Here is a 14,761-nt window from a genome sequence, read left to right as displayed (position 1 = left end):
CAATTAACTTGTCAGGTAAATCAAACGAACCACCAAATAACAAAAGTGTTTAGACATAGGAAAGATAGGGCTTTGATAGGTGTGAAGGAAAATTAAAAGGACTCGATAGTATTTTATTACAGGAAAATTAAAAGGTTCTGTAGGTACAGGAGATTAAATTGCACAGTTCAATTCAAACACTTTGTCCACTTACCTTTGCAATTCATGGACCACTTCACAAACACTAATTGCCCAAAAAAACTTATCTTAGAAGTCCGCAGAAACAATTGTCTGAACAATCCTGCGAATTAGGCAAGCTGAACAAATAGGGGTGACAGAGTTTCCAATAGTTGGTGATGAACAAATAAACTGGGACTTGAAGAAGTTTAGATTCTCATTTCACATGAAATCTTTGTTCTCATTCATATCCTTTCATATGGAAACATAACGACCATAGCCTGCATAAACCGAACCAGCCTGAGAAGTATGTGGCATCCATAATAAGCCAATTATTACTAATTCAAAATAGTACAATCTTTTACTTGTACCATAGGTGCAAATAATAATCCACAACCTAATTAGCAATTGCTAGTAGAAGACACAGCATAAACATCCTAAAATCATGCTTCAAATTCATTTATGCCAGACAATGGCGCAAAGAGGGAGTCCATTTCACTCTGATCGACATCCTCCAACCTTCCACTTTGGGTTCTGCCATGCCATCATCAAATTGAACATGAAATCAGTCTGAGGAACACAATGGACGTAGCTACAAGGCAAAGGTCCTCTATATCCACCAAATGAAAAAGTAAAATAAGGTTAAAATTGCATGGGATGCTAATATAGAGGCTATCCATTAGCTTCATGCATGGTACCACCACCAGCATCATCAGGCTTTAAATGAAGGGGTGCAAGACAAAAATGTGCATAGAATGGCTGATAACTTCCATCCATGTTGAGAATGTTCACGGACGGTGGCAGCAATCATTCATGAAATTATCAGGCTCAACTCCTACACATAATACTAACTCGAAAAACATAGATGAAAAATGGAAATCCTACAAGAGCCAGACAGAGACATGCATTTGGCCTCTAGAGCATCACAAGAAGCAAATGGCACGAAGAAAAGAGGCAGAAACAGATGGTGAGGAAACGTTTTTAGATTAAGCAGAACCAGAAGAGAGTAAGCGCTCTGAAGAGAAGCCCAAATATTGTAAAATTGTGAATTGGCAGAACAAATTTGGAATTATTCTGAGCAGAAGAGAGCCACTTCAGTAATGTTGCTTAAAAAGGATTATGCCAGAAAGGAGATGGGGGAAATGCAGCATATAATTTACAGGAGAGACAAATTATTAATCAAAATGACGAGAAGTGAGATGCATAGTGGCTAAAGGTTAAAAAAATAACTTAACAGATGGAAATTCAACTTTTCACTCTAATCAATTAATTATGGGGAAGTTCGCCCAAAATCTTGAAAAGCAGGAGATGAAATTAATCAACAGGATAAAATATTTTTTTGTTTTGAGAACAGGATAAAATGTTACTAAGCATAGCCTGACCAAGAAACTCATGCAAACATACAACAGTCCTTTTTCAGAGCTCACAAGATAATAAGAATCAAAACCTGGTCTTTGTCCACCAGAACTGCCCGAACACCTTCAGCAAAATCATCCCTAAGAGCACTCCTTACAGCAATACGATATTCAGTCTTCATAACACCAGGCAACTAATCAAAAAGGACAAAAGCAACACAGTTTGTGAGCCTTTAAGTGCAGGAATCTGGTCTTAGCACTCAAGTAGACTGACACTGCATCATAATGAACAAAAAGTGCAGAAAGGCTAAAATAAACAAACTCACTGTAGAAAGATGATGCTCAGCAATCCCTTTTGCAGATGCCACTTTTGAAAAGTATCTTTCTGTCAAGAAAAGAGAAAATAGAGCACCTTTGCTCAATCCAAGAAGTGTATCTTTAGCCCATTCTGCAACTGCAAACAAGATTATGATAACATAGATAATTAAGTCAACCTGGAAGCAACATATCAGGTAATACTCCATTCTTATTATTTATAAGCATCTATAGGTTCATCTGGACAAAATGGTAATAGGAATGGCAAAGAGAATAAAAAAAACTATATTTTATTTGAAATGCAACTAAAAGAACACAATAAAAAAGATCAAGACAAAAAATATGGTGACAGATTCACCAGGTCAACCAAATGTTTCAAATTTCATTAGCTGCGGGTAATTTGATAGGGGTTCTAAGGAAAGCTTCAGTCTACGGGGTTACCATGCCTTCATAGGATCATGAAACTGCAACAGATTGAACATGAGGATACTTTGAAAGCTATATCATAAAATTATTTCTGTGATCTATCGTAATTAAATTTTACCATAACAGAGGACAGTATTAAGGAGAACATAACACCACCACTGTTTCATAATTATGAGATATTATTTGAAACAACTTACCTTGAACATCACTGCATAGTTCATGCTGTTTCAACTCTTCTATCATTTCAGTGACTGATTTATGAGAACCAAATGTGGAAACTATTTGTGGAAGAAGAACTTTCAAGTGGGCCTCAGATTCAGGCTCCTTGCTGTATTCAGATAACAATGCCCGCACATCTTTGTGGGGGTCATCAGGACTGCAAGTACAAAATACAGTGCAAGAAAACCAGTATTAATTTGCCCTTGTTTAAGAAGATATAGAGCACCAGAAAAAATTATAGGAATATGAGCTGAAAAGTACAAGCATGTTTCAAGAAGTGCTCCCTTCAATGACTAGATTTCCAGAAGGCACATAATTAGTTCCCAGGCCCACAAACAGTGCATCAGCTGGAGTTGAAATCCTTTTTCCAGTAAGTCCAAGATAAGCACCTATAACAAAAGTCAACCACCTCAAGTAAAAAACATATGATTCATACACGCATGCACACATATCCACAAATGGACATATTGGTATATGATGTACATCCTGAAAATTATTTGTATGGGTCGCTGGGTGTTGAAATGTATAGTTATATTTTTCTGTTTTTTATCAATGTAAAAAGCACAGTAGATGATCTAAGATATAAGTTCATCGAACTGTGTCGTAATGCATGAAAAAAATTATAAATCATTAAATTTTTAAAAGCTTGAAAACTTGAATTTTCATTGAAAGCTAAGACATTTTTTTTATCAATGTCCTATATATTCTTGATAATAAGATAAGAGTGGAAATTTCTTTGTTTTTATTTTTCTTGGATTATGAACGGTACACCTATTTATTCCAATACATAAGAGTGTATTGCACTGTGTGAACCTAAAATACTATGATTTATCACGTCATACAGTTTTAACAACATTGGTTTTTATGCATCATAATATCCATAAGTTGTGATCTTTCAAAACTCAGCCATTCTTGGGCTAGACTCTATAGCTGAAAATTGTGAAATTAGAACTACAAAACTTGATAACAAAAATGTTCATGATACGGTACACCTATTTATTCCAATACATAAGGGTGTATTGCACTGTGTGAACCTAAAATACTATGATTTATCACGTCATACAGTTTTAACAACATTGGTTTTTATGCATCATAATATCCATAGGTTGTGATCTTTCAAAACTCAGCCATTCTTGGGCTAGACTCTATAGCTGAAAATTGCAAAATTAGAACTACAAAACCTGGTAACTAATGTTCATGCATACCTACTGCACCTTCTCCAGGACTTTTTGCTGCTATATACGCAAACCCCACATCAGGGAACAAACCAATCCCATTTTCTGGCATTGCAAGAAGAGTTTTCTAAAAAAAAAACAGGGAGTTTAATAGTTAGTAAATGGAAGAACCGACCCTAAAACAAATTGTAAAGATTTCATTTTCATCCCTAGAGTTACTCAGCACATCACGTGTAGTTTACCTCTGTGACAACTCGATATTGGCCATGACCAGAAAGACCAATTCCAAATCCCATTGTCACACCATCCATAAAACAAATATAAGGCTTCTTGTACCCAGCGATTTTGCATATGAGAGAATATTCTGCAGTAAATACCTGCATGAGAAAAAAATATATATTACAGAGTGACATGATCTGACCCATCATACTGACCTTCCTAGACATGAGAAACCGTAAACTTAAGATGCAAATGTCTGGATAAATTCTTCTAGAAGCTTAGAAAATATTTCCACAAACCTTTCTCAAAAAATTCAAAGCATCTACTAAATGTCTAAAGCATTAACTATGGAGTCCACAAATATGAAACTCATATTATTTGATAAACTGAACTTTATACGATCAGGAAAAAGAAATGTAAACTAGCAACGAGTTAACAACAAACCTTCTCAGAAATTACATGCAGAACATAAATATCATTAGGCATCACATGATATCACATATAACTGTAGAAACAAAATGATTCACCAAAATTTCCTGCACTAAATGACACTACACAATCCATGAAGTCAGACATGTGATGAGCTAAAACAAAAGCTTTTTCCAAGGTTCCAGGCTGCTAGTTGATGGTATTAGCATTCACATTTACGCATTAGAGGCTGAAGCTTTGTTCTAACCATATGTTTTTTATGTTGATGGGCATTCCAACTGTTTGTTTTGGCATGATATAATGCAGGACACGGTTCCAAGTGATGTTTGTGACTAGGACTGTCAACAGCTTTGGTCTTACCTGACCAGACCTGATATCAACCCAATAGTATTAGGGTTTGATCCTACGAAAGAGGGTCTGATTAGCTAATGAGGTAGGACAAAAAAGATCCAAGTTGTATATGGACCCAGATCTAGTTTGGAAGTTTACAAACCAGACCTAAGTTTGACTTGGAAATTGGAATATAATTCAGATCCGAAAATGCTACACACAAAATAGTTAAACAAAATAGAGGGTTTACCAGGTTTGGCTCTCATCATCCAATCTTGTATACAGATCTTCCCCTACCCGAGCCAAGTCCAAAATGGACTAGGACCAAGGCCTGGTACTATCACCTTAAAGTCATATCAAAGTCCAGATCCGGCCAGGTCCAGCCCAAATCCGGTCATTGAAAGCACATAATTTTTTAAATATTCTTCTCCATATACAATTTTTTGTTAATTCACTGATAAAAATCTATGCTAAGACTCATCATTCATAATTGAAGGAGACTAATTGTCGCAATTTCTAAAAAACAAGACATCATTATTGCAGGAATTCTAGAAGCAAGCACAGTCATGGGTGATCTTAAGCATAAATCTGTCACCCCATGGATAAAAAGCTATCAATTTATAAGCCATAGAGACCTATAAGAGATCTAAATATCTAGGAAATGCAATGATATGCTCATTGCAATGAATACTACTGTCATCAGCAATGCTGAAGAACATTATAGTATAAACAAACTACATCCTTAATCTTATAGGATCAGGTTTATGGTATGTCGCTAAGATACTTGATTACATATGAAATGGTAGGGTTGTTGGTTGGCTAAAACTTGTCAATGCTCAGGACCAGTCACACACACACACACACACACACACACACACACACACACACACACACACACACACACACACACACACATACACACACACGTTTAAGCCATCGCTTCTATTGAATTTTCTGTCTCTGGGAAACAATTAAATGACACTAAGAAGATCACAGAATCACACAACAAGACCTCATAAACTTCTGATTTATTGCATGGGGTTCTGATAATCTTCACATCTCCACCTGCAGAATGCACTCATGGTTTAGTCATCTACAATTAGAAAATTCATTCCACGAAGTAACGATATCTATGAAATGATGATGATGTGCAACCACACAATAGTCACTCATAACAGAAAAGATACTTATGAGGGATTAAAAAGGAACCTTCTGGACAAGTGGTGTAGTTTTGTCCTGAATTTCAGCAACAACACCCTTAATATCCATCCCTGGGTTAGTAAGGAATGTTGCCTTCAAGAACTAAGGAGCACCCAGAAGTACAAAGACACAATGAAGGCAGTGATAAATGGAAAGATAGATCTTGAATATGCATGCACAAGAAAGCAGGACGCAAGCATAACATGCAACTCAAAAACACCAGGATCAGTGGAGAGACAATTGCAAGCGGCCTTTATTACCTGCCGAAAATGCTCGAGGGGAGCTGCCTTCCACCAAAACACATTTGACATTGGAATCCTCCGCCCACTGATCAAGGTAGTTTGTGTATTTTATATCCATCTCTGCATATTACAGCTAATAGCAAGACATCAAACTCCATCTTCCAAGAAAAGAACATGTTTAGTTTATGACATAAGATGCTTCACGCATCACACCTTGTATGGAGTAGTTATCATTGCTGCTCCCAACAAAAACAAAATAATAGGCCTTCGACTTATAATGATTTCATTTCCATTTTCTACAGAGAATGGCAAATACGTGTGCACACAATGGCATTATAAACTTATATTAATATTAATATCATAGTCACCTATATCGTTCAAGGTAATTTCAGTTAGAAAGTATGCGGAAATGTATAATAAGAATGCTTAATGCATTCACACGATCCAATAGTGGACAACCAATAACCCACAATGGGGAATATCGAAATGGTCCACTAAGGGACAACACAAAAAGCTTTCAAAGAGGCAACACTTAAAAAATATGGACCTTTATTGAGTGAGGGCTTTAAAAGCCATAAAATACAAGAGAGGGGGAAGCCCTTATTTATACAAAAAAAGGAAAAGTGGGAGCCATTGGGGGTTCCCACATATGGTTGTTGGAGCCCCCAACAATCATATTTATGACCATTGGGGGTCCAACGACTACATGTGGGACCCCCAATGCTTAGATAAAAAAGCAATTTAAAAAAGAAAAAAGATAAAAATTAAATAGATAAAAATATCCTATTTAATGAAAATAGTTGTTTCTAAAACAACTATGTGAAATGACCAAAATACCCCTAGCGGGTATTATATATATATATATATATATATATATATATATATATATATATATATATATATATATATATTTTAACACCCCCCTCAAACTTTGTGGGGGGAGGACGAAAAGTTTGAAGATACAAAGAAAGGATTTCAAGTCTTCAAGAGTCTTCAATGAAAGTCATCATCTTTATAGCATATGAAAGAATTTTGCAAATGTCAGCCTTCAACTGTCTTTAATGGTGATCATCCTCAAGCACCTTCCATGATGTACTTCTTCTATCTCATCTTTAAGATCATTTAGAACAAACCAAAGAGCTTCAAGTAAAAAATATTTTTGCATTTTAATCAAGTAGGGTATTTCAAATAAGATGAATCAAGAAACCATAACATTGATCAAGAGGAACATATGATTCATCAAGACAATGATGCAAAAGATATTCTACGCATTTCAATCGAGCACTATGTAAAAATATCATTAAGAGGATTTAAACTCAAACACAATTTGATAAACTCAGTATATTCTTAAGAAAAATTATGTCTACAAAGGCACAAGAAATACTCACAAAGGAGTTTAATAGGCACAAAGGCATAAAGACATCTCTTATTATTGAATCAACACTAAAGAGCTTTAAGAAAGGTTTCATGCATTAGAAATGTCTTCAAAGAAACAATGTTCATACAAGAACTAATTTCTCACAAAGAGATGTACCCAAGGGCACACAAAGAAAGTATCTTCAATACACATAAATCAATACATAAGAGATAATTAACTTTATCAACAAAAGATGAGCTAATAATTTCTCACACACCTTCGAATGAAAAGAAATCAACGCCAATCAAATGTCATGTATGAATTTGCAAGACACATTCCAATCAAGTATAACACTTGATTGAATAAACCAAAACATTCACCCATGAGTCAAGAATGAATGTTATTTGAATAGGCAACCTCACACATTGAGGTATGAAATATTTGAAAATACAAAAGCCCACTAGAAGGCCAAACACTACAAGCACTTAATGTGTAAAATTCACAAATCCATTATAGGGTACAAGCCAAAAAAAGATAAAGTCAAGTGATTTTCAAATATGCATATATATTATCAAAGATATGAACTTTTATCAACAAATATTTTTTTATGTAAGGGAAAAACAAGTAGTAAGGATTAAAAATAAAATAAAATGTAAATCAAAACCAAATTATAAATTCTCATAAATATGAAATTTTGCAAATCTCAACAATAGTTCATCCATTATAAGCAATCAATTCATTAGACCTCCAACACCCACAAATCAAGTGTATAAGCGACTAGAACAAGAACATAAATATAATGCCACTAAAAGGGCCAAAGACACACATGAAGGTGTGTATAAATACCTCTTGTTTACATATAATGATACTTGAAGTGAGTGTATCAGCGACTACAACAAGAGTACAATAACCAACAATGGGCTTAAAGTCACACACAAAGGTGTGAACAAACATCTCTTGTCTACATATAATGACACTCAAAATCAAGTATATTTAGCGACTAGAACAAAAGTACAAAGCCACCAATGAGCTAAAAACACACACAAAGGTGTAACTAAACATCTCTTGTCTACATATAATGACACTTAAAACAAGTGTATCAGCTACTAGAGCAAGAGCACAAAGCCAACCATAGGCTAAAACAACACACAAAGGTGTGAACAACATTTTTTGTCTATATATGATGACACTTAGAGTAAGAAAGCTTGTAATGAAAATGCAATTAAAAGGATATTAATTTTTCAATATATCTAGAAACACTATGGTTTCAAAAGTTAGTCATCCATCACAGGTACATATAATTAAGAGCATCCATAACAAAGTCAATGGCCAAAGAACAAACGAGTGATACAATACACTCACAAACAGAGATCACACATGTCATTTAGAGTCAAACTACAAGTTGATCATCTAAAAAGACATAACACGAGATGCACATAACTCACCCCAACAAACATCTCTGGAACAAGGCCAAGAGAATTGATGCATTATATAAAGTTTGTGATGGACAATATAAATGTCATAAGAAGGCAACAAAACACTTATGGAAATCATTTTCTAAATAGGTGATTTTATAAACAGAGCCGATCAAATCAAAGATCCAATAATGGTAGATAATCAATCATATGCACAACAATATGCCTTATGATAATAATTTTGCATAAACATGGATCATGCTTAATATAATCAATTCTTCAAAATGAAGTCATTTATACCAAAAAGTCTTATTATACAACAAACACAACATGAAATATTAAGCAATGTCATGTGTAAAAACCGATTTGGAATAATCCAAGAGTCAAATCAAGACTTAACTATGATAGATATAAAGTGCAATTATATGCACACCAAATGATAATAGATGCAACATCTTCGGAACGAGACTCAGGTTTAACCCAAACCTGAACGGATAATACCTCACAGAAAAACGAGGTTCAGGCTTAACCCTTAACCTGAAAGGGATGATACCTCGAGGAGCGAGGTTCAGGCTTAACCCTTAACCTGAAAGGGATGACCATACGGAATCCTCAAGTGAAGAAACCATGATGGGACCTTCGGAGTTTGGACGAACAAATCCGAGAGGGGTTTGCAAAAGAAAGAAAGGGGGTTCCTTAAAGCTTGAAAAGGGATGATCTTGGGCGTCTCATTGCTGAGACTAAATCAGCTTTTTAAAATAGATGACCTTTCGCAGAAGATTCAGGGTTAACCCTTAACCTGAGCAGATGTTATGGAGATTTAGATTTTGGAAATCCCGACCAGTTGTATAAACTGGATTTTGAAAATCCTGACCAGTTGTAAGAAACTTGATTTGAAAATCCTGGCCAGTGAAGAGCACTGGATTTTGAAAATCCTGACCAGTTATGAGAAACTGGATTTGAAAATCCCGACCAGTTATGAGAAACTAGATTTTAAAAATCCCGACCAGTGAAAAGTACTGGATTTTGAAAATCCCGGCCGGTGAAAAGTATTGAATTTGAAAATCCTGACCAGTTATGAGAAACTGGATTTTGAAAATCCGGACCAGTGAAAAGTACTGGATTTGAAAATCCCGTCCAGTTATGAGAAACTAGATTTTATAAATCCCGACTAGTTATAAGAAACTGGATTTAAAATCCTGACCAGTTATAAAAACTGGATTTGAAAAATCCCGACCAGTTATGAGAAGCTGGATTTTTTTATAATCCCGACCAGTGAAAACACTGGATTTTGAAAATCCTGACCAGTGATGAACACTGGATTTTGAAATCCCTATCATGATAGGACTGGAAGAACTACCTTGTTAGAATGAGGTAACTCTTTTCGACAATGTAAAACCCTGTTAGGTTGCATCAAGATAGACATTGAGTATTTATTTCATTTTTTTGAATAGCTAGAAAATTCTGCCAATAAGATGAAATTGTAATTGATTCAAATGTTTGAAAATGTGCACGTATGTGCGAAAGACATTCTTTTTATGCAATACAAGATGTCGAATGACAATAATCTTAAATAAGCAAATAACAAATTTAGGCCAATATAGGCATTTTTAATAAAGATGGTAAGATTATGAAGTTTGAAAATCTCATGTGAAAATTTATGAAGTCCACAATTGAAACTTCAAATGATACTCACAACCAATCTCAAAAGAACCACAAAGGTTCACAAATATTAATGAATCTTTGAAAGATATCATGTAAGAAAAAAAGGAAATCCACAAATGTATCTACAAAAGATACTCACAAACAATCTTCTCACAACAACCACGAAAGTTCTCAAGGAGCATATACTCACAAGAACCACTAGGGTTTAACAAAAATACTCAAAAAGAGTATACAAGAAGAAGAATAACTTTCATTTGAGTGGGAGAAACCCACACTCAAAAAGGATAATAAATTTATGAACTTGTTAAAACCTCACAACAACATAAAATTGCACTAAGGCACAAATCTAGAAAATCAAATATTTATTGAGGAAAAATTCAAAAACTCATAAGTTTATCAAAAACATGACTTAAAAGGTTAGAACCATCTCATAATTCAACAATTATGCAACAAGCATTAATAAAATCCATAAATTTTACAATGAGACAAACTCTTGAAGACAATCAAATTGAAGAATCTTTAAGAGCATCAAGATGCAAAGAAAATAACCATATTTCATATGATAGTAATACAAGACCATTCCTTTTAATAAAGAACTAATCTTAATTCAACATGCGTCATAAAAAAAATCAATCAAATATTGCTCATATGAAATGACACATTAGGTAATCCTTGTTAAAGGGAATTAACACTTAATAAGGATTTTTTCATAGATGATATATGTCAAGTATTTTTCCGAAAAACACAATATTATAAGAAGCCACATATACGACTTTTTAGTGGATAAGCACATACCTTCAATACGAAATAACAAATATGATGAGAGTATAGAAGAGTATGTGATCAATAGTTTTACACTACATATCTCACAAAAATTTTAATCTCAACATAACTTTCTTTAAAGACTTACCATTCATATAAAAGGTATGCTTACAAAACAAAGTTAGGCATAAAATATAAATTCAAAGCTCCAATGGTCATAAATTTTTACCGACCCATTAAAGCAAGTTTTGAGCAATCATATATCTAGTTTTTCGAAAAACAAGTTCACCGGTTTTAAAAATTATCATTTAAATTTTTCAAAAAACATACGAAAAAGTGTATATACGAAAAAGCAAAGGTTCAATGAAGCATTAAGTAACACAAACACTAAATGTGCAAAATACATTTTTATTTAATTTTTTAATAAAAACATAACGACAAAGAAAACACATACATATAAATGATCAATGGAGTAGATATTTCTTCATAATGCATGATACTTAAGGAAAAAGAATGCATGATGAATAACTTTAAGAAAGAAAAGAGAGAAAAATAAATACTTCAGCATTTTTCTTAAAAATTCTTGAATAGCATGCTTCCCGATGCACCAAAGAACAACTCGATCACAACCTCGCTTTGATACCATGTTAGAAAGTATGCGAAAATGTATAATAAGAATGCTTAATGCATTCACACGGTCCAATAGTGGACAACCAAGAACCCACAATGGGGAATATCGAAATGGTCCACTAAGGGACAACACAAAAAGCCTTCAAAGAGGCAACACTTAAAAAATATGGACCTTTATTCAGTGAGGGCTTTAAAAACCATAAAATACAAGAGAGGGGGAACCCCCTATTTATACAAAAAAAGGAAAAGAAGTGGGAGCCATTGGGGGTTCCCACATATGGTTGTTAGAGTCCCCAACAATCATATTTATGACCATTGGGGGTCCAACGACTACATGTGGGACCCCCAATGCTTAGATAAAAAAGCAATTTAAAAAAGAAAAAAGATAAAAATTAAATGAATAAAAATATCCTATTTAATGAAAATAGTTGTTTCTAAAACTATGTGAAATAACCAAAATACCCCTATCGGGTATTTCACACACACACACACACACACACACACACATATATATATATATATATATATATATATATATATATATATATATGTGTGTGTGTGTGTGTGTGTGTGTGTGTGTGTGTGTGTGTGTGTGTGTGAGTACATTATTTTAACAATTTCTGGGTTAGGGTTTTTCTCAGATATTTTCAAAAAGTTATTTTTCTTGGGAAAATCTTGGAATCTATAAATAATAAAAAAGATAAGAAATAATAGGTTTCATAGTATTTTTCTTGCAAAAATATAAAGAAAAAATAGAAAAAGGCTTTAAAATATATATAAAAAATTTTGAAAATCTCAGGAATGTTATGATATTTTAGGTTGTGGCAATATTTTGAAAATTTCAGAAAAATAACTGCTGACCTTGAAATACCTATAATATCACGATATTTTCAAAATATTAGCAATATTGGTGACTACGATTAATACACATAGAGGAATGCATGCTAGTCCATGCTTGTCAGTAAACAAGTAACTGCATAAGAAATGTAAATTTCTTGGAAAAGATGATACAGGGGAAAGTGCAGGAAGCTTCACCCCTTGTGAGTGAAACCATAATCTAGAAAAATGTGATATTGACAGGACTACCTCAACAAGTCAATGCTTCGTGTCCATTAACTGGTAAATAGTACACAGGGAAACTTTTTACAAAATATCCCATCATCAAGCATCTTTTCAAAACTACTTGAAGGTTGAATTTGCCACCACTGTCAATTGAGAGAAAAAATTTGGGCCCAAGAGTCATTATAGCAGCCAAGAACATATTCTCGCAATTGAAAAAAGAAAAAAAGGTAAAAGCAAAACATTTTCACTGATACAAACAGGAAAAAGCAGCACATCTGAACATCATAGACCAGCATTTCCAGAATAAATGATGCCACACTGAGAGGAACAAAAAGAGTAACATGATCACCCGCAACAAAACTAAACTTCCACCAATTAGGGAGCAAAATCCTAATCTAACTCATTTTTCAGCTTAAACACTAAAAAAACATTTATACACGAATTAGAAGAACATGACCTACGAAAGAATCCAATAGAAGCTCGATCTTTCATCAGATTAGCAATTAAAACGTCTATACTCTAATTACAGCCCGAATCAATCGAATCTCATACAGAAAAACAACAAAAGAAGTAAAAAAACTATGAAATCCAAAGTTACGGAGAACGAATTGCTCGAATTTCTTACAGAAATTCATGGCGTTGAGGGCCTTGGGGCGGTCGAGGGTGATCACGGCGAGACCGTTCGGATGGACGGCGCCCTTGACGAAGGCTTCGGCTTCGGCCATGGATACGAAAGATCGCTCCCGGACGACAATCGGGAAGCTCCTCAAGGAGCAGGAGGAGCGATGGGGAAGACGGAAGGGGAAGGGGTTAGGGTTTGCTGCAGAATGCAGCGGCCTGAAGGCGAGAGCGAGGGAACAGAGTGTGGTGGAACGGCCGGTACAGGATGCTCATAGTGATGCATGCCCCGTCAATGGACCCCTTTATTTATAGCGGAGGTCCAAGAGCATTTTTGTCATTTCATTTGTTCGGGAACGGGTCGGTTTCTGTTAAGTCCAATTTCGTAGGGTTGTAAGTGTGTTGGATTTGGTTAGGATGTAGGCTTACTGGATCTGACCCGATCGGGTAATGCCTAATTGGATTTTAATGCGGACCCAAAGTGCGATGAAAGAACTCATGCCGAATCCGATCCGCATTAGATTAGATAGCTAATCGGATATGTGATTAGACCGGGATATCTGTCAGGTTCAGGTTCAGGTTCAGATTCAGATTTCAAACTTTACGATAAGTCTGAATCCGAATATTAGATTTGCTTGCTGCTGATTCCAACTAAACAGATTTGGGTTTGATTGGATATCTGACCCATTTCTGAACCGTAGGCTTGGCATGAACCTTGTCTAGGCTTCCAGTCACATGCACATACATGACACGTCATTTTTGTGTAAATTTTCATTTAAGAATTGATAACAAAAGGACAAGACACCAGAGTAATTTAAGGTGTCCATGTGATATACCCTGTAATCTATTTCTGCATAGAATCTACTCTTGCACACGAAAGAAGCTTTCTTTATATTTACAGAGAGAAACCAATCCAGGATCATAGACCTAGTTGCGCTGTCTCTGCCTGCCATACTTTATGTTTACAAGAGTACAAGGTTTCTTATGGAATATGAGTTTTTTTTTTACGAGGAAAGTTGGGGTTAGGCAAACCCTTGCTTTTTATTAGACTTAACCAATAATGGAAAATGATCATATTGTACGATAAAAATGAGGCGCTTTTAAAAATGCCCCACAATCTACCAAATCTACATGTTTTTATTTTTTTTTAATGTTTTTAACCCTCACAACTATGAATTTTTTATTT

At 34.7% G+C, this 14,761-nt stretch overlaps 1 pseudogene across 1 annotated transcript; it reads right to left on the bottom strand.

Annotated features, from left to right (window-relative positions):
- Positions 1-205: 205 nt before the first annotated feature.
- Positions 206-13,734, bottom strand: LOC149820520 (3-hydroxyisobutyryl-CoA hydrolase-like protein 3, mitochondrial; annotated as a pseudogene). Its single transcript, XR_016426613.1, has 9 exons — positions 13,583-13,734; positions 6,085-6,186; positions 3,889-4,023; positions 3,677-3,773; positions 2,733-2,860; positions 2,450-2,628; positions 1,838-1,965; positions 1,604-1,705; positions 206-437 (listed from the first exon to the last, which is right to left on the bottom strand). The product of XR_016426613.1 is annotated as a 3-hydroxyisobutyryl-CoA hydrolase-like protein 3, mitochondrial (transcript).
- Between the last annotated feature and the right edge of the window lie 1,027 nt (positions 13,735-14,761).

This window comes from Nuphar pumila, chromosome 12 (assembly GCF_984573655.1).
Source record: "Nuphar pumila chromosome 12, dmNupPumi1.hap1.1, whole genome shotgun sequence".
In the NCBI taxonomy this organism is placed as follows: Eukaryota; Viridiplantae; Streptophyta; class Magnoliopsida; order Nymphaeales; family Nymphaeaceae; genus Nuphar; species Nuphar pumila.
The sequence above is the reverse complement of the archived record's forward strand: the minus strand, read 5'-3'. Positions and strand labels throughout refer to the sequence as shown.